Here is a 20,731-nt window from a genome sequence, read left to right as displayed (position 1 = left end):
ACTAGGATGTAGCAAAAACAAAAAAAAACAAAAAACAAAAAACAAAAAACAAAAAACAAAAAAACAAAACAAAACAAAACAAAAAAAACCTACATGATTGATAGTAAGTAAAAATGAATAATACTGGAAGAGCAGGATTTAGGCCAAGAAAGTTAGGAAGGTCGGGTCAGAGAAACTGAGGAGGATGTGTCCCTAAACAGGTACAACCTGACTGCTAACTGATGACCTTTCTCGTATGTTCCTTCCCACACCCACCGCTTCACTGTCTCCTGCATTAGGCTTGCTAGGCTGGTTTTTGTGCCTTGCCTTAGTGAAAATGTGTAGCAGCAAGATGATGTGGGAAGTCCTTCTGTAGATGTTTTGCTTTATTGGTTGAAGAATAAAACTGTTTTGGCCAATGGCTTAGCAGAGTGAAGCCAGGTGGGAAACCCAAACAGAGATAAAGAGAGAGAGTGGGCAGAATCAAGGAGACACCATGTAGCTGCTGAAGGAGACAGATGCCAGATGGAACCTTACCAGTAGGCCCCAGCCTTGTGGAGGTACACAGATTAATAAAAATGGATTAATTCAAGATGTAAGAACTAGCTAGGAATATGCCTGAGTCATTGGCTGAACAGTGTTGTAATTAATATAGGTTCTGTATTATTATTTCAGGTCTGGGCGTCCAGGAAACCAACAAGGGGTCTCCGTTTACAGCAAGAAGAAATAGTGAAAATAGTCATGTTCAAGTTTTTGTGTTTTCAAAAGATGATGTTAGCTTATCAGAAAGAACTTGTTCCATAGAATAAAGAGCTAGAAGGTAGCGTGAGAGAGAGCAACCCTTCTCCAGAGCTGTTCTGCAGGCTAGGGGAAGTGGGGAGGTGAAGACATGCTGATTGGTGAATCCCAAAGGAAATGAGGGCTCCCCAGCTGACACTTTGGTTCACCTGAGACACTATAACTTAGATTCAGGAAAGCCTTAGTTTTATCAAAATATTGATAGACAAGGGTTTGAAATGGAAGTCAAGCTGTTTGATAAGAGGTAACCTGGGCCGCAGGTTTCACGCACTGTGAAATGTGATGTGTGCAGGAACGAAGAGGAGGTTGGTGTGGTCTGGTAGATTCCTGGCATATCAGTGACAGAATGATTAAAAGGGGGCAAGCAAGGTGAAAATGGACTTTGACACAGTGGAGATTTAATGTAAGCTGAGCTCCGGTGCTCAAAGCCACACATACCACCTGGTCACTGAGGTCAACCTGAAGCCTAGACAGACATCTAACATCTACCCACCACCACCACTACCCTTAATTTAAAGAAAAATTAACACTTTGGATCTCTGACATACTGTCCTTGGATGGACCATTGGCTGAAGAGATGATCTCTTTCCATTCACAGCCTTACCCTCTATTTGACATCTGGGGAGATTTTCCTGCTGCGTTCCAGTCATTTCAGTCATATCCACAGATGTTAAGCATAAGTTAGGCCGCACATCTCTAAGTGGCTCTCCTCCCTTAGACTTTAGGTGACTTTGTAGTGAGTCGTCTCAACAGGTCTCATCTTCAAACAAGCATGTATTATTTAATATCTTACAGGGCCTTCTCATGGTCATCAACTGGAAAATTCTCTAAACTATCCCCAAAGTTTATCTGGAAGTTAAGTGTGGGAAAAAAAAGTTTCTGCGGCCATCAGTTTGCTCTGCAGTCCTGCACAAGCAGAAGCCCTTATGCTTCGACTACATCAAGTGACATTCACACACAAAATTTCTTGCATCCCAAAAGTACAAGAAGCAAAAAGTGCATGACTAGTTTTACATCAAACTAAAAAGCTGCTTTGCAGCAGAGAAAAAAAGAAAAAAAGAAAGAAAGACATAGAAACAGTCAGTGGAGAGCTGAGATGACCTAGGAAGCCACATATGGGGTGAGAGTAGGTGACCATTCTTGATTGTCAGCAGGACTGGATTTAGAATCCCAAGTGCAAAAGGAAGAGTCCTTTCGTATACTGTGAAGATATGTTGCTCTCGTTGTTAATAAAAAGTTGATTGGCCAATGGCTAGGCAGGATTTTCAGGGCAGAGAGAGGAAGGGCGGAGTCACAGGAGTCTGAGGAGATGCTGTGAAACTCACGAGAACAGGATGGGAAGCCCGTACAAGAGGTAAACGATCCTCAGGGCAGCACACAGATAAATAGAAACGGGTTAGTATAAGTTATAAGAGCTAGCTAAAAGCAAGCCTAATCCATCAGCTGAGCAATTACAATCAATATTAAGTCTCTCTGGTTATTTGGGAGCGGGTGCTGGAACACAGAGAAACTCTGACTACATCCAGGTAAATGTGTCTCTAGATGTATCTTTGAGAATATTTCTAGAATTATATAAAGAGGGACGATTCACTGCAAATATAGGTGGCCTTCACATGAGTTGGGGTTCCAGGCTGAATAAAAAGGAGGAAGTGAGCTGCTTCCTGACTGTGAACACAAAGCAACCAGCGGCCTCGAGTTCTTGCTCTCGCGCCCTCCCCATCATGATGGACGGCACCTTCAAATTGTGAGTCAAAACAAACCTTCCATCCTTAAGTTGTTTCATCAAGCCTTGTCACAGCACTGAAGGAGTAATTAATACAGGCTTTTGACATCCAGAATGTATAAAAGCTCCAAAGAACTCAACAGCAAAAAATAATTAAAATGGGGATTTTTTAAAAGCGGCTCAAAAAATAGTCTTATCCCTAGGTAAGCATTCTCATAAGAATGCATACAAAATGGACAGTAGGTAGAAGGAGGAGGAGGAGAAGAAGAAAAAGAAGGAGGAGGAAAAATAAAAGGTTCAACATCACTAATCACAAGGAAAATACAAACCAAAACCATAATGCCACATCACCTCCCCCAGTAAAGATGGTTTTTATCAGAAAGACTAGAGTAAACAAGTTGAGGGAAAAATGCAGAGAAGATGCAGCCTTTGTACAGTGTTGATGGGGATATAAATTAGTACAGCCACTATGAAAAAGCATGTGGAGGTTTGTTAAGAAATTAAATATGTTTTTCTAAAAGTTAAAGCATTGATATGCTCTTCATTTAAAAATCAGAAACCTGTATCACCTTCATTGCCTATTCGCTCGGCTTGGCATCATTTCAATCATGGAAGTCTTACACAGTACTTTTTAGAACAGAGTGAGGAAAAAAAATGTTACCATATTAGACAACTCCATGGCTGCTGAGCTGTAACAAGGTTATGTCTCAGAAGACTGAAGAGAGTTTTTATCTCATCTCTCTACGCCTATAGCTAAGATCCACTTTGGGGAAAAAAAATGATCGTGTCTTCTGTTTGTCTTGTCGTCTGTGGATGAAACATTTATTTGTTTGGCCTCCTGTAAAAGGGTTGTCAAAGGCAGAAGAATCACAAGTTCAAGACAGGGATGCAGAGCTCCAGGCCAACTGGAGAGCAGGCTCTCATCCTCACCATCACTCACTGGGCAACTGTGAAGAGCAAGAATGTCAGGGGAGAGAGAAAGGCAGGCTTATCAAGAGCTAAACACGGTTTACAGGGCAGATCAAAGTTGGAAAGAAAGATTCCCTTCCAAATGGCTTTATAAACTTTTTCAGCTTTATAAATACAAGACATATTAAAGGCTAGAAGCTATTGGCCTTGTAGGAGGGCACAAGAATTGGAGTGGAGAAACTGGCAGAGTAAATGGGAGACTCAAACCAACAGTAGTGATTCCATGCTCCTGAAATAAATTGTAGCCAAACAGAATTCTGAGTGGGCACCTGAGCCAAGTAGCATAGTGTACTGAATGTCCTAACCCTCCTGTGCACTGCTCCTGAGGCCAGGGCTTACTGCTTCTCCCAAAATGATCTTTAGATTCCCAGTAGTGACACAGACAAACTCCTGTCAGCAACCAACCGTGAAAATAGCCCTGGCCTTTATGTCTACTGGCCCATGGCTTCCAAAAAGTCAACATGGAGCTAAAAGCAAACAAGCACAAGGCCAAGAAAAATTAAGTAACAGGCTTTTGACACACTTTGAGACTTCCCACGTTTCGCATGTTTTTAAGAGAATAATCTACGCTTGTTCATAAAAATTTATTCATTGTTCTTTGGCAATAAATTTTTAACGTGGTATATTCATTTAGTGGAAGAGCTATCAGACTTATAATGCAGAAAGACTTGCAAAATATTTTTTATATTAGTAGCAACTAAAAGAAAATGGCTGTTATATACCAGTGGGAATTGTTGTATTATATTTTGAAAGGAGAAAACTGTCAGTCTTATATAGATACAAAATAAGCACATGTCAGAGATGCTTTCTTTAGTGTACAGTTGGTTATTTAATGAAAATAAATCATATCACAACTAATTGATGGAAAAAACATTTTCTTAAACCTTTAGTATAAAACTAAATTTAGAAATTAAAAAAAAAAACCACAGCAATGTTAACCAGATCCAAAACCCATACATGTCAATGAACTTCTACACAGTTGGAATAGGCATGCTGAAGCAGTGGAGCTTCATGATAACACCACACTTTCACTACTGAATTTATGTTTTCATGCCCTTCTCTACCACCAAAGCCTAAAAGTCCATGACAGAGGTAGAACTAGAGAAGTAACTCTGCGCCCGCTGTCTAACAGAAGTCGATTGGCTGTATTCAGTCCTCCCGTGGAGAATTAAAGACCCAAAAATTTACACAGAAGACGTGCGCACTGAAATACACTTGCACATGGACAAAACCTGGCTTACTTCTGCGGGCAGAAAGAGATTGCCTTTCCAGTGGGCAGAAGTCCCCGGAGTTTGGAGATAAGAACTGTTTACCTTCACTCAGTTATCTGCAGAGTACAAAGTTGAGAAAACAGCCTGGTCAGGGGCAAAAGGCCACATCTGGGAGCCATAGCATTCCTGGTTTTCATTTTGGCCTCCCGAAGGATGGATACTTTATAGATATTTTTACCCAACCCAAATTTGACAAGATTTTGTTGTGTAAGAGCTGAATTTTGGAGGGCCACACACCATTGTAACAGCTAAAGTTTGCTTTCAACCCGAGAACCAGTCTCTGTCTCCTTTGGGGTGATAATGAATTCCTCATCTTAGAAGACATGGGATTTCCAGAGGGTTCCAATAGTTCACTGAAAAGATGCTTCAGAGTCAGAACAAATCATTCGTTATAATACAATAGCTTGTTATGCTCTGTGTGTGTGGGCGTGTGGGTGTGAGGGTGTGTGTTTAGATCTCAATAAGCTTGTAGTTTGCAGTCAGAATCCACCCAACTTTGTAAATCCCCTTTGACTGGAGCGCAGCCACAGATCTTCTTCGTGACCACTTTTATGTCACAAGGGCACAGCTTCATGGAAAGAACCCAGGAGCCTCAGCAGTCCTAAAGCCTCAAATATTTACTGTGTGTCTCTTACAGGAAAATGTTTACCGAGTTCTATCTAAATTACACTAGACTATTGGTAGGGGCCATTTGGGGGTTAAGAGATATGAATTCTTTTAATTTTTAAAATATATAACACACATGTTTCTGACAAATGCTTTGCTTATTGAGAGAAAAAACCTTTCACAAGCTATTTGTCATACAGCAGTTCTGTACAAAACACTTGTGGGAGCCGTTTACAGTGTGGCTCCTCCCCTCTGCAAGACTGCAGATCTGGGCTGCGGAGATAAGGCCATGTGTTTGCTGTACAGAGTTTTTGAATTCTTTTCCTAAAGTGAGCTAAAAATAGAGACAGAGATAGGAGAAGGGCAAGGCGATAGTTTTAGTGGCGATGTGCCGGGACTGTGTAAACTTTTAGCTTAGGTTTTAGCTTGATGAATCTTAACTGTTGAACCAATTTAATAATTTACTGTGATAAAAGCATTTGCTTTCATCATTATAGAGACCGAGTTTAAAGACAAGAATGTGCTTGCTCATCCATTCTGCAGAAGGATGACCTCTCCGATCAGATTTTACGCTCACTTAGGTCATGAAAGTTACATTTGAAGCCCCTGAGAGGTGTCTTTGGGATGTCGTATTTCAGCACTACAACTGCCCTGATTCATATGTATTTCTAAGTTTTAGGATAGTTTAAGTTGACCAAGCACCTCCAGGTACTTTGTGTTATAAACTGCTGACCTGGTCTGTCACCCGGGCACCCTGTCCCTTTAAGAGATAAGCCCTACCCACTCCCAACCCCCTTTTCCTGAAGCAAGTAGACCCTCTTCTCCTCTGCCATTCTTCCCTTCTCCCCACTTTCACCCCTTCTTTCTTTCCCTTCACCCTCCATAACCCACTAAATAAACTCTATACCCAAACTCTCTGCATGGCGTATCTGTCTCTCACCCACTACAGTCTCCCATCATCTAAGGGGACCCACAGAGATCTTGGGTGTCCCGCTGCTGCCCCTCGTGGGACCACTGCCCCTCATGGGACTGGTCCCCCAACACATATGTTTATAAATGATAACACTGTGGGTGATCCCTGTTCCCAGAAACACTCTTTTGCAATGACCTTACCCTGAAAGGATCTCTAAACTTGTATGGCAATGTTTTCTTCCCTTGGAAGCTACCCTTTGTAGTATAAGACTCTAGGACATTTAAAACCATCAAGATTCAGACAAATAGTTGTTCTCACTGTTTAACTCCCTAAGAATTTATAAAAAAAAAAACGCATCAGTAATCCAAAACATTTGCAGATTTAGAAATTTTTACCTATTTGTAAAATAATAGTAGATAAAGAAATGTATTTGTGGTATTAAAATATCTTTGAATCAAACTCCAGGAAATAACTCTCAGACAATTAATATTAAATCCAGAACAATTCATCAACCTTTCAAGGACCTCATATATCAACCCTTCCCAACCATATCGTTGTGACATCCTAATGTACTCCAATCAACAACAAGGTGTGTCTCCAGTTATCTTCACTGAAGAAGGTTGAAGTACTAAGTTACAAGTTGTTAGCTATTTTTTTCTCTCAGAAATTAGGCCTAGTGTCAAGGCGATTGCTATGGTCACCACTTTTACTCACGTGTCTTCAGTCACATAACCCTAGGTAAACTCGGAGAAAGAACTCAAGAGCAAGGACTGTATACATGGCCACAAGAGATATCTAACAGGTGAACTGTGTCTGCATTTGCACCATAGTGGCAAAGAAGAAAAGTTCTAACTTGTAACTGAATTGGAAGACTCAATAAGGAAGGAGAAAGAAAGAAGGGAACAGAAGGAAGAAGGAAGGGAGCACCTATAATGATTAGGGAAGTAGGGGGGAAAAGGAACCAATCACAAGCCAGAAGGGGGCAGGTAACCACTTGAGAGTGGGTGGGTGGAAAGTCAACTGTCCTGAGAAGCAGGCAGCCCACAGTTGTGAGGCTGAAGACAGTTTGAAAACGAGTGAACGGTGGAAGCATTTGTAGACTCTTCCTCGTTGAAATGGATGCTGGCTAAAGAGGATACCGCCAATTGCCAGGCCTTGTAAAGACTGGAAACGCCTAACTGTGTGTGGAGGCTTCAAACCAGTAGGGGATTTTGAAAATATCAGGCAAAGGGAAATATCCTTAAGCTAGCCTGTGTTCTGGAAAGGGCAGGAAGGGACAGGATTGTGAACAAGGCTGGTCTTGAAGGGGAAGGGCACACCTCTTCCACATAATCTAGAGAGGAGATAAGAGAAGAGGCCGTTATTGTTCTGTTGTTCACAACCTTTAGATCCGTAGGAGGGAAGTCATTCACCGAGAGGGATGGGCACAGGGTGGGACTTGGGCTATTGCAGAAAGTGGGAGAGGAGATGAGCAAATGGTTGAGATCATGATGGAAGGAATATGGACAATAAAAACAAAAGGGATCACAGGCAGAACCTTAGGGAATGTAGACATTTCCAGGAGAATCATAGAAGAAGCAGTATAGACAGCTGAGCAAATAATCATAGGCAACGGATGCAAAGCAAAGCATGATGCCACAAAAGGCATGTAATGAATACTTCAAAGGAAGGCTGTAGCATGAATAATAAAAGCCCAGAGACAGGTATTAGGGTTCAACCTGAAGATCAGAAAAGCAAAACAGCCAGCTCTTACCTCAACCTCAGACCAAAATGGTGATCCTGCCTCCAGGAATCCTCAGAATGAGACTGAGCAGAGACCTGTTTCATCCTGTTTTATATTCCTCTGTACTGCTGGGATTAAAGGCATGCACCACTACCACCTGGCCTCTATGGCTAGTGTGGCTATTGGGATTAAAGGTGTGTGCCACCATGGCTTGGTCTGTAAGGCTGACCAGTGTGGCTGTTTTACTCTCTGATCTTCGGGCAAGTTTTATTCATTAAATGCAAATGAAATATCACTACAGATGACAAAATGGAAGGATGATTGAACTTATCCACAGATCAGAAACTGCAAATAGGATAGAATAAATGCAGACAAGTATTTAGTGGGTTTGGCCATGAGAAAAATACCATGAAAAATCAAGAAAATTCCCTATAAAGATGGATTAAATCAGGTTCATAGGATGTCAGTAAGGAGTGAAGACAGCTATGGGAGTGCTTTGCTTTTTCAAACATGTTAGAAGCAAGTACTTAGAATGCAGTTCAGTTGGTAGAGCGCTTGCCTGGCACGCACAAAGTCCTGAGTTCAAGCCTCAGCACTGAATAAACATAGTACAGAGGCCCAGGCCTGCCTGCAACCTCAGCACTTTGGAGAAAACCCAGATGATCAGACGTTCAAGGGCAACCTTAGTTATGTGGTGAGCACAAGAGACCTTGTCTCCAAAAATAAAGATAAAACAGTAAAAATAAAATAAAACAAAAATTTAGAAGTGAAAAAATGTGAGACAAAAACCAACAGTATTTTCTATGCAAGAGAAAATTAAATATTCAGGGGTAGGTATAGGGATGGGCTGTTTCTGTAAGCATGTGTGTATTGGGGCCACCATATCAATAACTTGGCTATCTTGTGGGATTATTGCAGGAATCAAATGAATCTACTTTGTGAATAAAAAGAAGCATGTTAATATTATTTCTATTAAATGGAAAGTCTCATTTATGACATTTATTATAAATGACATAAATTGGACATTATATGAGATTTATTATAAATGTCATAAATTGGACATTATATGGCATTATTATAAATGGCATAAATTTATTATAAATGCCCAAGACATTTATAATTCCATCTATTGTTTTCTATGAATGCAGTTAGGAGTCAATAAACTTTATCTTTAGGATTCTCTCCTTGCAGCCACAAAAATCTTTGATTATTCTAAAAGAAGAAATCCTCAGAAAAACTGAAACCATTAGCTTCGATCTCAGAATGAACAGAGGAAAACACAAATTTTACATAGAGCTGACTTTGGTCCTTGCACATCTCCGCCTTACAGAGACAAATTGCTGCTTTGGGGGCTTGCCTTGCTTTTCCACTTAGTTTAATGAAACACATATTTTCACTCTGCATTTCCCAGGTAAATCGTAGGTCAAATGGTAAAGTCAAGTCTCTTATCACACTCTGACAGCAGGGAAAATCACTCCTGAAAAATACCATTATCAGAGGGACACAGTGTCTGGGCTCTTTGCCTTGAGGTCTTCTCTACAGTTTATAAACCACTAAAGGCCCTGGCATGGTAATGCGCAGTGGTCTCAGCACGCTGGGTTTGAAGGAAGAAAGGGTGCAACTGGAGGTCAGCCTGGGATTCACAGTGAAATCCGGTCCCAGAAGAAAACAACACCAAAGACCTTTGGAAAATGCTGTAAGCAATAGTAAAGTGATTAAATTGAGTCCTGGCTAAAACACGTAAAACCCACTTGGCTTGTGAGAGAGCTTAGCAGTGGTGTGCATGGCTACCGTGTATGAGACTCTGGGTTGGAGCCCCAATTCTGCAAAATAAATAAAGCGAGCAAAACAAAATCCATTGATTATCAGATTGGCACAGCTTACAATTTTTATCTACATTTTCTTAGTAAGTGTGTAGCTTTTTCCAGCTGTCGCCACGAGGTGTGAACTCGGGGGTCTGTGCACAGACACCCTTCCTGTCCTGCCACTGTTTCGTGTGCTCTAGAGCATTGAATTGAGCCCACCTAAATACCAACTTCTTCATGTAAAGTGGAGATGGGAGTCATCTCATGAGAGTTACATTGGCACCCTACCCATACCATCCTCGTTTTCAGGACCCTGTGGCTGTCCAAGAGTCCACGGTGCAAAACAGATACTGTGGAAATGTTGGAAGGAGAATCCAGGCCATACCGGGATGATCAGAGTCAGTAGACTCTCTGTGAGGGTCATGCTGCGGGAGGGTGGGAATAAGGTGGGTGCTGGAATATTTGAACATTAGTTTAATTCATTTGTCATCGCCTTTAAAATTTGGGATTTTGTCAATTCTGAAAGTAGTTTAATATGTCTTTATTCCCCCTTTATTCCAGTTCATGGGAATTAGCAAATAGGCATAAAAGCTGTACTGTAGGACCGCTGGATGAAGGCTTCTTCGTTTACACCTGTATGGGTTTATCTAAGATGGCTTTAGTCAGGAGCCTTAAATAAAGCTGTTGTACGGGGCTGTTGTCTACTGCCTTGTAGCTGGTAATTCCCTGAGCATCCTCTTCGCTGTTCTCTGTCTCTCCCTTCCCCTCACTCTGTGTGTGCATGTCACACCCCGTCCAAGTGAAAGGATGCTTAGTAAGGGGAGAGAAAGAGCGATCCTCTCTGCTAGACTTACATAACAGGCACACTGGCAGCAAGTCTCCTGAGCCGTCCTTGTCACATTCTGATGTCTGCTGAAGACATCACTGGAAGAAGAAGAAGAAGAATGAGTCACAGGTGATACCTGCCACACACCTTATCCTCAAGGTAAACGCAAGTCAGGAGACAAGGCCCCAGAGTCCCAAAATAGTCTGAACCTGTCACTTAGCACCCAAAATAATTACTCAAGAAATAGCTCTTTCTGAAGGGAGAAATTACCCCATCCGTATAAAATGACACTGCCTTGAGACCGTTGGATGATGATTTTTTTAAAAAACAATTTCTTAGTACTCGTTCTGACAAGAAAATTGCAAATTAAAATTATATCAGCTAAAGGGAGTCAAGAATTGTTTCCTAAAAGCTTTTCTTAGTTTCAATACAGGCTTGAAATAACCCCCACCGAGGGAACCAGCCAAGAGACTCTAAGGTAAATGAGAAAGCACGTGTGTGGTGATATGTTGTTTGTAATCTAACAAAGAGAGCTTGCCCGAAGATCAGAGCACAGAGCTAAGCCACTAGTTAGTCACAGAAGTCAGGCAGTGGTGGCACACACCCTTAATCCCAGCACTCAGGAGACGGTTCTCTGTGAGTTCAAGGCCACCCTGGGCTACCCAAGATTGAATCATCTGAAAGAGAAGTAGAGCTCACTCAAAGGTGATCCCAGTACTTAGGATCACAAGCCTTTAGTCCCAGCCCTAGGGAGGTGGAGACAGGGGTAATATGACTGGGTAGAGAGAGGAATATAAGGGGAGAGGATCCAAGAGCTCAGATGCAGTCTGAGGATTCAGTCTGAGGTTTTGTAGAGACAGCAGCAGTCTGAGGATTCAGTCTGTAGAGACAGGATCCCCTTTGGTCTGAGCATTGGTAGATATAAGAACTCTCTAGTGGTTGGCCGCTCTGCTTCTCTGATCTTTTGGCTTTCACCCCTGACAGTTGACTCCCGAATTTTATTATTAAGATCAATTAGAATTTGTGCTACACAAGTGCCAAGTAAAACCCAAAGACCAGGAGCCTCACTTGGGGGCAGCTCACCACCCAGAGTTCCAAGCACATGCATGCTAGGGCGATAGAAACATAGCCTATTACCGAGTACATGGTGATGCTTGCTGAATTAAGCAATTTCTAGACAAGTCAGGCACACACAACTCTAACAGTCGAAGACTGATGGATGTGTAAGTTTCCTTGCATGCTGTAACAAATTTCCACACACTGAGATTTAAAATAGTTGCCTAATTCTGGAAGATAGGCATGCAAATCAAGATGTGGGAAAAAAAAAAACAAACGATCCTCGCTGTGGATTCCGAGTGAGATTCTGCTCCTGTGCCTTCTGTCTTCCATGTGCAGGCAAATGCTAGGATTCTGGCTTACGCATGGCTGCATCACTACAATCTGTCTACGTGGTCATGTGGTGTCAAATGCTTACTCTCCTTACATGGACTGTAGTCGTTGGGTTAAGGTTCATCATAATTCATTATGTCCTCATCTTAACTTGACTACATCTAAAAATGCTACTTCTAAATAGCGTCATTACATACCAGGGGCAAGGTTGGGAGCATATTTTGGGAGGGGTCCCCACTCAATCCGTAATGCCAGGTCTCTTGGATAGAGCATAAGCCACTCACCACGAGTGTGATCTGGAACCTTGTGGTATAATAATGCGAGGAAAACATTGCCTATTAGAGCTGAAAGCAGCTAGGCATAAACCTAACTGTCTTTCTTCAGGGATAACTGCCTAACTTTCCAAAGCAGCATCTTGCAATCATTAAGACCCAGGATGAAGTCAGGTGTGAGAGGTGGGGCAAGTGAATTGTTGCTTTTTTTTGTTTGTTTAAAAAGAACTAGGAGGAGGAAGAAGAAGAAGTAAAAAGTATCAGTCAGGCACAGCTATTAAGACAATTATAATTCCAACACATGGGATATAGAGACAGGAGGATCAGGACTTGGAGGACAGCTTTGGTTGCATAACATGTTCAAGTTCAGACTGGGCTACATAAGACCATGTTTCAAGAACACAGACAGAACAAGCACCCGCGAAGCTAAGGAGTGAGAATGATTCACTTGCCTTAACCAGAGAATAAAAACTGGTCTATGACACCTCACCCAGACTCACTGGTGTTTTCCTCCTGAAAGAGAGAAGAGCCGCCCATCGCCCATAACCCATCTCACCTCGGCCTCGAAGGAAGTGAAGCAAGCATGAGAATAGAATCCAGTTGTGCATTCCATCCAGCTCCAAAACAGCTTTGATATCAAGGAGTGTGTGATGGACCCCAGGCTACCCCGTCTCTAGACACAAAGTGCTGTAGAAGGACCATTTTACACTGGTTAACTGTCTTCCCTTGCTGCTTGCTTGCTTGCTTGTTTGATATAACAACTCTTGAGTTTTATCTGAAGAGTAGAGAAGTGTATCACTAACAAAAAGAAGGATCTGGAAGAAACATGTAAATGTACCAGTTGAGCACAACCGCAAACAGAATACCCACACAGCCTTGTATAGGGATCAAAGAAAAGGTGGACGTTCTCCAGTGGCAATGCTGCATGGGCTGCTGTGAGTGTCCCAGGGCCACTCCTGGCAGCAGCAGAGGGGGAATGAAGTATCAGCTATAGAGAGAGAAAAGGAAGACGTAAGTGTATGTGAGAATACACAGTGAGAATATATATCCAATGAATACCAGGAAACGTTCTCAACACAGAAGGGCTCTTCCACTCCACCTTCACAATCTCAAGTGTTAGGGTCCCCTGCCATAGAAGGGGAAGCTAAGGGCTACAGCATTGTGAGCACTGCGCCCGTAGTCACATTGCTAGTCACTGATGAACCTACTGTGACTCCAGGGGCTCTGAACCAAGATGATTCTTAGTAAAAGGAGGTGTGGAAAAAAAGAAAGAAAAACCGTTTTCAGTTGGTTCTTCGTGACACAAAGCCACAGGCTTCAGGATGTGAAGACTGTCCTTAAAAAAATAAAACAGGGTACAGGATTGATGGAAAATGAGGCTTTGGTACTGTTTTTGATTAATTTCCTGAAGCCCTGTAAGGAAAGGAAAATCTGTGGCTAGTTTAATGAGAGATCAGGACTGAAATTCAAGACTTAAGGGGAGAAAAAGTATTAGCACAACCCAGCACATTTTTTTTTTCTTCTTCCAGTTTCATTTGATCCCTTTGAAGATCCAGTCAGCACAGCCCGAGTCCCCGCTGGGGTAGGGCCTGGCTTTCTCAGCAAGCCTTGACAGGGATTTCCCACAAAGCACTAGGGGAAGACCTGCCTTGGAAGCTCATTTGCATCGTTGATGTGCACAAGGTAGCTGCCCATGTGGACAACTGTGACTGAGAAAGGTAATCCGATCTACATTTGTCACAGCTGATTCATAGAGGAATGGAGACAGACAGCTCTGAGGACAAAGTCTGCTTTGTGGGGTGGAGGGGTCATAAAAACTACAGAGAAATGGCAGGTGACATGGAAAGCAGGGTGGGGACTATCTGGGGAGAGGAAGGGGACAGCAGGAGGTAGTAGAGGAGCAGGATGCATTAGAGCCAAGGGTAATGGCACACACAGGTGTGAGCATGCCACAGCGAAACCCTTTACCTGTGTGTGTTAATGTTAAGCTCAACTACAAAAATCTTTTAGTGAGAATGCTTTCCTAAAATTGTTTTTGCTCCATGGGATAACTTATTAATTATATTCTGTATGCCATTTCTCTCTCTCTCTCTCTCTCTCTATCTCTCTCTCTCTCTCCCCCCCCCCCTCAGTTTTCACATTTTTATTGTAAAACTCAGGAATAATTGCACAAGTCTTTCATTGACAGATCAACAAAATAAGCCAGAAACCAACTGAACCAGAGGGGGATAGGGGTGGTGCCTGCCCCTTATATCTTTTACTTTCATTGTTCGTTTCCTGAGATAGATTCTTTTTGCTATGTAGCCCAGGCTAGCCTGGAATTCGTGATTCTCCTGCCTTGGTCTCTGAAGTGCTAGAATTGTACTACTGCCTTCATGTCACATGACTTAACTGATGATTAGGTTTTACACAGCCTTCAGTTTATTCTTAGAAGCCCTAAGACTATAAATCCAACAGCATATCCTCATGACTCCAGGTATAATCACAATAAACCCATCTGTAATCGCTGACTAGTACTTTCCTGGGTCTGGACAGTAGCGTCTCCGCAGGTCCTTTGCCTTCTCAATCATGTAGTCAATCACCCTCCTGAATTTATCCAAAGTGAACCGCTGTCATGGTCAGAGTCACTTTCCTCTGTGGCTGTCTCTGCCTCCACCCCTGGAAAAGGATTTTACACTTTCATTTTAAGCCTCTCCTGGACATCTCTACAAGATCCCCTATAGGTATTTTAAGGGCACAGATTAGGAAAATACTCCATAGTTATAGATGAAGCAGATGTCAGGCCCTGTTTGCTCTGATGCTTTGATTACTAGCCCCTCCCTACACCTCCACTTCCTCATCAGCAGACAGGGAATAAAACAGTGCTGGCTCCCTAGGGTGATTGAAAGAATTAATAAAAATAATCAGAGTACATGGTACACGGTAAGTCCTCCCAAAACAATCAATAATGTAGTTCTCAGGGTCTGCGTGCTGCTGTGGTACCCCATCCTCCTCCATTCACCCCTTCACCCACATCATCTCCACAAATGTGCACTTCCCTTTGTCTCGTTTTTAATCATATAGCAAAAGAATTATATGGAACAAAATAAAAATATTTGTTTCTAAGCAGAGTCTGAGAAATGGAATGGGTAACAGAGGAAAGGCAGATTTACCATGGAAGCTGCTGACCTCAGAAACAAGACAGGGTGCTGGCTGTGTGCTCAGTAGCTGAATGTTTGTCTGGAAATCAAAATGGGCGTTTAAAGGTTTAATTGTTTAATTCAAAGGTTCAAATTTAGTAGTTAAGAAACAATTGTTAACCAGGCAGTGGTGGCACATGCCTTTAATCCCAGCACTCAGGAGGCAGAGGCAGGTGAATCTCTGTGAGTTTGAGGGCAGCCCGGTCTATAAGAGCTAGTTCCAGGGCAGACTGCAAAGCTGCAGAGAAACCCTGTCTCAAAAAAGAAAGAGAGAGAGAGACAGAGAGAGAGAGAAACAGAGAGAGAGACAGACAGACAGAGAGGAAGAGAGAGAAAGAGAGAGAGAGAGAGAGAGAGAGAGAGAGAGAGAGAGAGAGAAGAAGGAAGGAAGGAAGGAAGGAAGGAAGGAAGGAAGGAAGGAAGGAAGGAAGGAAGGAAGGAAGAAACCATCATTAAAAATTCTGATTCATTCTATATAAAATGCAAATGACCTTGATTTTGCTCAAAACCTTGAGAAACAGTCTATCTGGTCAGGAGCTATCCCTAGGCTGAGCTGTCAAAGGTATTTCACAGTTTGGAGAGAATGCTTGGGTGAAGCAGGCTGTGTAAATAGCAACAGGGAAAAATAAACAAAGCAGAAAAACAAACAGCAGCAACAAACACTCTCCAAGGGTGAAGGGAAAGAACAAACTGTACGCGCACACTGCTCGCGGAGAGGAAGCTGCAGCAAAATGACTACGGCTAAATTTAATCATTCTAGTGATGTGGGATTTCCCCTCTGTGTGCGATGATTACCATTGCTGAATAAAGAAACTACCTTGGCCTGTTGATAGGGCAGAACTTAGGTTGGTAGGGAAAACTAAACTGAATGCTGGGAGAAAGGAGGCAGAGTATGAGAGAAGCCATGGAGCTACCGCCAGAGACAGACGTGCTGAAACTTTACTGGTAGGCCACAACCTCGTGGTGACGCACAGATTAATGGAGATGGGTTAAATTCATATGTAAGAGTTAGCCAATAAGAAGTTAGAGCTAATGGGCCAAGCAGTGATTTAAATAATACAGTTTTGTGTGAATATTTCGGGGCTGATCAGTCGGGAACAAACAAGTGGCCTCCTTCTAAATCCTAAGGTCAGCAAAAGCTCTGTCTCCTTCATCGGAAACCAGTCTACTGTTCGGAATGTACTGGATATGGGGAGTGAGAATTGAGGAAAGAAATAGACAAGAGACAGAAGATAAGATGCTGGAGGACATCTGTGAATACTGTATCCACCCAAATTTATTTCTTGTAACTCATATACCCCAAGCAAAAGGGTAGGGCAAAAGACTTCCTTACCAGGAACAAACAAGAGTAATTAATTGCTCAATCACAAAGCATTGAGTTTTTAAAACACCTTAGATCAAACATCCTGTTATCTGACCTTGAAGATCAAGAATAGGTTTGCACTCTCTGACTGTAAGTCAAGACGGAAGGGAGTCACATCTGTGGGTCCGGCACTCTTAGACCAGGTGACCTTGGATAAGTTACATTTCCATATACCTTGGATTTCTCCACATAAAACCAAACCAATAATATTAGCGACAGTGTGTTAAGGATGAAGTTACTAAAGGTTGGGGTAGTGACTCAGTTGGCAAAGTCCTTGTCACACAAGCATTAGGACCTGAGTTTGATGCTCAGAACCCAATTCCAGTGCTAGGGAGGTAGGGATAGGAGGATGACCTTAGCTTGCTGGCCAGCCAGCCTAAACTAACCAGTGAGCCACAGGCCAAAGAGACCCTGTGTTGACTGCGCCTGAGGAGTGATATCCAAGGTTGACCTCTGGCCTCAACACCAACTTGCACCACCTGTGTTTACACATGAGCATGCGCACGCACACAAGATAAAGTAATGATGCTAGGCATGTAGCTCTTGCCAGTAATCTAAGCATCCAGGAAGCTGAGACGATTGCCATAAATACAAGGCTACATAGTGAGTTCTGGAACAGCCTGAACTACTGATAACCTATCTCAGATATAAAATTAATAAAAGCATAGCAATGGTATTAATTATTACTTTATATGAATCAACTGAAGCATTTGCACATTGTGATATTTGAGACTGTCGTATCAGTGGTAATGAGGATAACTGGGCTTTACCAAAACCCACTGATCTGATATCTTCTTGATCAGATTGTTTTGTGCTTGACAAAGGATTTAGGGGTGCTTTTGATGTATTTGCTCAAATCTAGAACTCTGCTATAAAAGACAAGCATTGTTCTCTGCGGTTCCCTTATCTGTCTATGTGTGATTTTAGAATCTTGGAGTCTTTTTAAATATTCTCTAAGTTCACCATATCGGGGTAAAATGGTGTGTTAGATTGATAACCAGAGAACAGTGCCCAGTGTTTGAACGCCAAGCAAGTAACAAGGTGAACGTCTATAGGCAAGTCTCCCAACCTAACAGTGTTGGGAGCCACCTGGAGGCACAGGTGGTCCTGCAGTTTGGAGGTAGCCACGTGGGGCTGAGCACCCCTGCCTGCACCCTTGCCTGCACATGCTCAGACCAGCAGAGTGGCATTGACCAATCGGGACAGCGTTCAGGCTGCTCCGCCGTTTAAAAGCAGCTGCCTCGGGGCCCAACGCTCTCTCTCTAAGCTTTCTCTCGTCCCTGCTCTATCGTCCCTTCCCCCAATTTTCCTCAAGGGAATGCTCCAAATAAAGATGTGACCAGAGAAGGAATTCTCGTTTTTGGTGGGGTTCATTCCTGCTGGACAGGATGGCGCCCCGCAACTGGTGCCGAAACCCGGGACGCTGAGGGACCCTGACAACTACGCCGGGGGACCCTGAGAAAGCCCGGGAGAAAAAGCCAAGATCAGACACCAGCACAGAGAGCCTTGAATTTCAGAACTCTGAGAACATGGAGCGGTGAGTGACGTCGGTTGAAATCCCCAGAAAGGGGAGGAAAAGAAATGTAAAAAGGAATTTCAAAGGATAGGCCTAAAATAGAAAAGAAAATACAAAAAAAAAATCAAAGTTAAGGTATCTAAAAGAAGGTACAGAAAGCAACGGGGAAGAAAAATCCCTTAAGTTCAGTGCAGGAGGAATGTGAACAGCAGCAAAAAGGCGAGGTAACTAAGGCGGGACTATGAGGACGAAGGGGTACGGGAGACCGCGGCTTCCGCTCCCTCTCCGTCCACCTGCGTACTCGCTGTTAGAGACTGGAGGCAACAGTCTCGTAGGGAGGCGAGCTTGATCACTGCCTTCCCTGTTCTTAAAGAGCCACAGAGCTTTTGGAGGTGATTTTCGCCTAATTTTGATAAGAGAGCTCAGTCTCTGGCTCTCACGTACAAAAAACTTTAATTTTTGACTGAGAAAGACAAGCTGCTTGATCGTGCTGAGAGTGCTGGCGGCAGCCGGCCCGCCTTTGAGCGGTAATGCCTGATTAGAAACACGGAAGTGGGCCAGGCACGGTGGTGCACACCTGTGATCCCAGCTACTCAGGAGGGAGACGCAACCAGTTGCTGGCGGGGAGTTTGCTGGAGGTCTACGAACAGCCAGGTCACCATGGCGACGGGCGGGCTAAAGTCCGTGTGTCATCAGAGGCTATATGTCCCGGCCTTCTGGCGGGGCTATGGTTTTTGGAGGACTTTTTCAGCACCTGAGCGGACTCGCCTGACTGAGGCGGAAGCTGCGTGGTGAGCAGCGGCGCCATAAAAGGCAGAGAGGAGCTAAATCGGCTCTGCGGAAAAACTGTGTTTCCATAGCAACATGGGCGAGCGGGGAGGTGAGTTCCCAGAGAACGGGGCTCTGCGCGCGGGTGGACCGGGCAGGAGAAGCCCCCCCACGGGTGGGCGGATGCCCCCCTCGCCGGAGACTCACAGCTTGGCGGTGCAAATTCGATGCCTGAGGTGAGGCAGGACACACAGGATAAACCGGCGAGCCCGCGCACGGCCCGGGGCGGAGCCATGCCTTTGGGCCATGCGGAGCGCGCCACGGTGGGCCGCGCCTCAGAGACGGAGCCGCCGCCCTCCGCTGCTGCCCGCCCTCAGCCAAGGTCGCCAAAAATTCAGTCAGATAAAAACATTTGTCACCAAGAATTCAGTCAGATAAAAACATTTATCCCCCAAACATCGCCCCTTCGTCAGCAGGAAGCAGCCAGATGATCAGATGATCTACGCCCAGTTGCGGGGGGCCATCCTGTCCCGCAGGAATGAACGCCACCAAAAACGAGAATTCCTTCTCTGGTCACATCTTTATTTGGAGCATTCCCTTGAGGAAAATTGAGGGAAGGGAAGATAGAACAGGGACGAGAGAAAGCTTAGAGAGAGAGCGTTGGGCCCCGAGGCAGCTGCTTTTAAACGGTGGAGCGGCTTGAACGCTGTCCTGATTGGTTAATGCCATCCTGCTGGTCTGAGCATGTGCAGGCAAGGGTGCAGGCAGGGTTGCTCAGCCCCACGTGGCTACCTCCAAACTGCAGGACCACCTGTGCCTCCAGGTGGCTCCCAACATCTCCCCCTAATTATTGTCTTTAAGAGCGATAAGGCAAAACTATTTTCCAATCTGGTCCCCACCTAGACGCAGCATGCCAAGGATATCTCTGCTCCCACCCATCTCCAAGGAGGGAGAAAGGCAGAATAGAGTCAGTCAGAAAATTGTTAAGAGATGCACAGGGTGTTGCTCAAGGCGATAACGTGAAACAGCTGCTCTTGACACCGCCCAGAAGGTCATCTCTGCTGTCTCCGCATGAATCTTCCACAGCAGGACACTCAGCATCCACTGGGTCATCTTTTTTATCTCTCTGGTCGGTCTCGCTGGCATCCAGATGTATGTCAGCATTCCTAGAAAAACATAAACAAAACTCTCCTCCCAAATTAACATTTAAGAGTACTAAAAACTCTCAGTGTAAAAATTCAGCACAATCAGTACTGGAAGTAGGCTGGTTTTGAACTTAGAGATCTGCAGGTCTCTGTTTCAAAAAGCAAATCTTGTTTGCCTGTACCAGCAAAATTTTGAATTAAAAATTAAGTGTAAAGAATGCAAGAGAAATCCTTTCTCTGGGGGAAGCTGTCACTGGTAGTGTAGTCCCCCTCTATTGTTTAAAAACCAAAGCAGTTGTCATTGGGAATTGAACTCATAACCTTTGGAAGAGCAGGCAATGCCCTTAACCGCTGAGCCATCTCTCCAGCTCCCCTATTTAGATGGAAAAACCTCTAGGTAACATTGTTTATTTCATCCGTTGCCAGGGGCAATAGGTAATGATAACCAGGTTGACGCGCCTTTATTATGATAATTAGGACCAGTTC

General features: G+C 43.7%; 1 pseudogene; it reads left to right on the top strand.

Annotated features, from left to right (window-relative positions):
• Positions 1 to 19,154: 19,154 nt before the first annotated feature.
• Positions 19,155 to 19,353, top strand: LOC148122110 (Nuclear RNase P; annotated as a pseudogene).
• Positions 19,354 to 20,731: the final 1,378 nt, after the last annotated feature.

The sequence above is a fragment of the Myodes glareolus genome, chromosome 5 (genome assembly GCF_982192425.1).
Source record: "Myodes glareolus chromosome 5, mMyoGla1.1, whole genome shotgun sequence".
Taxonomy (NCBI): domain Eukaryota; kingdom Metazoa; phylum Chordata; class Mammalia; order Rodentia; family Cricetidae; genus Myodes; species Myodes glareolus.
This window is presented reverse-complemented; position numbering and strand designations above follow the sequence as displayed.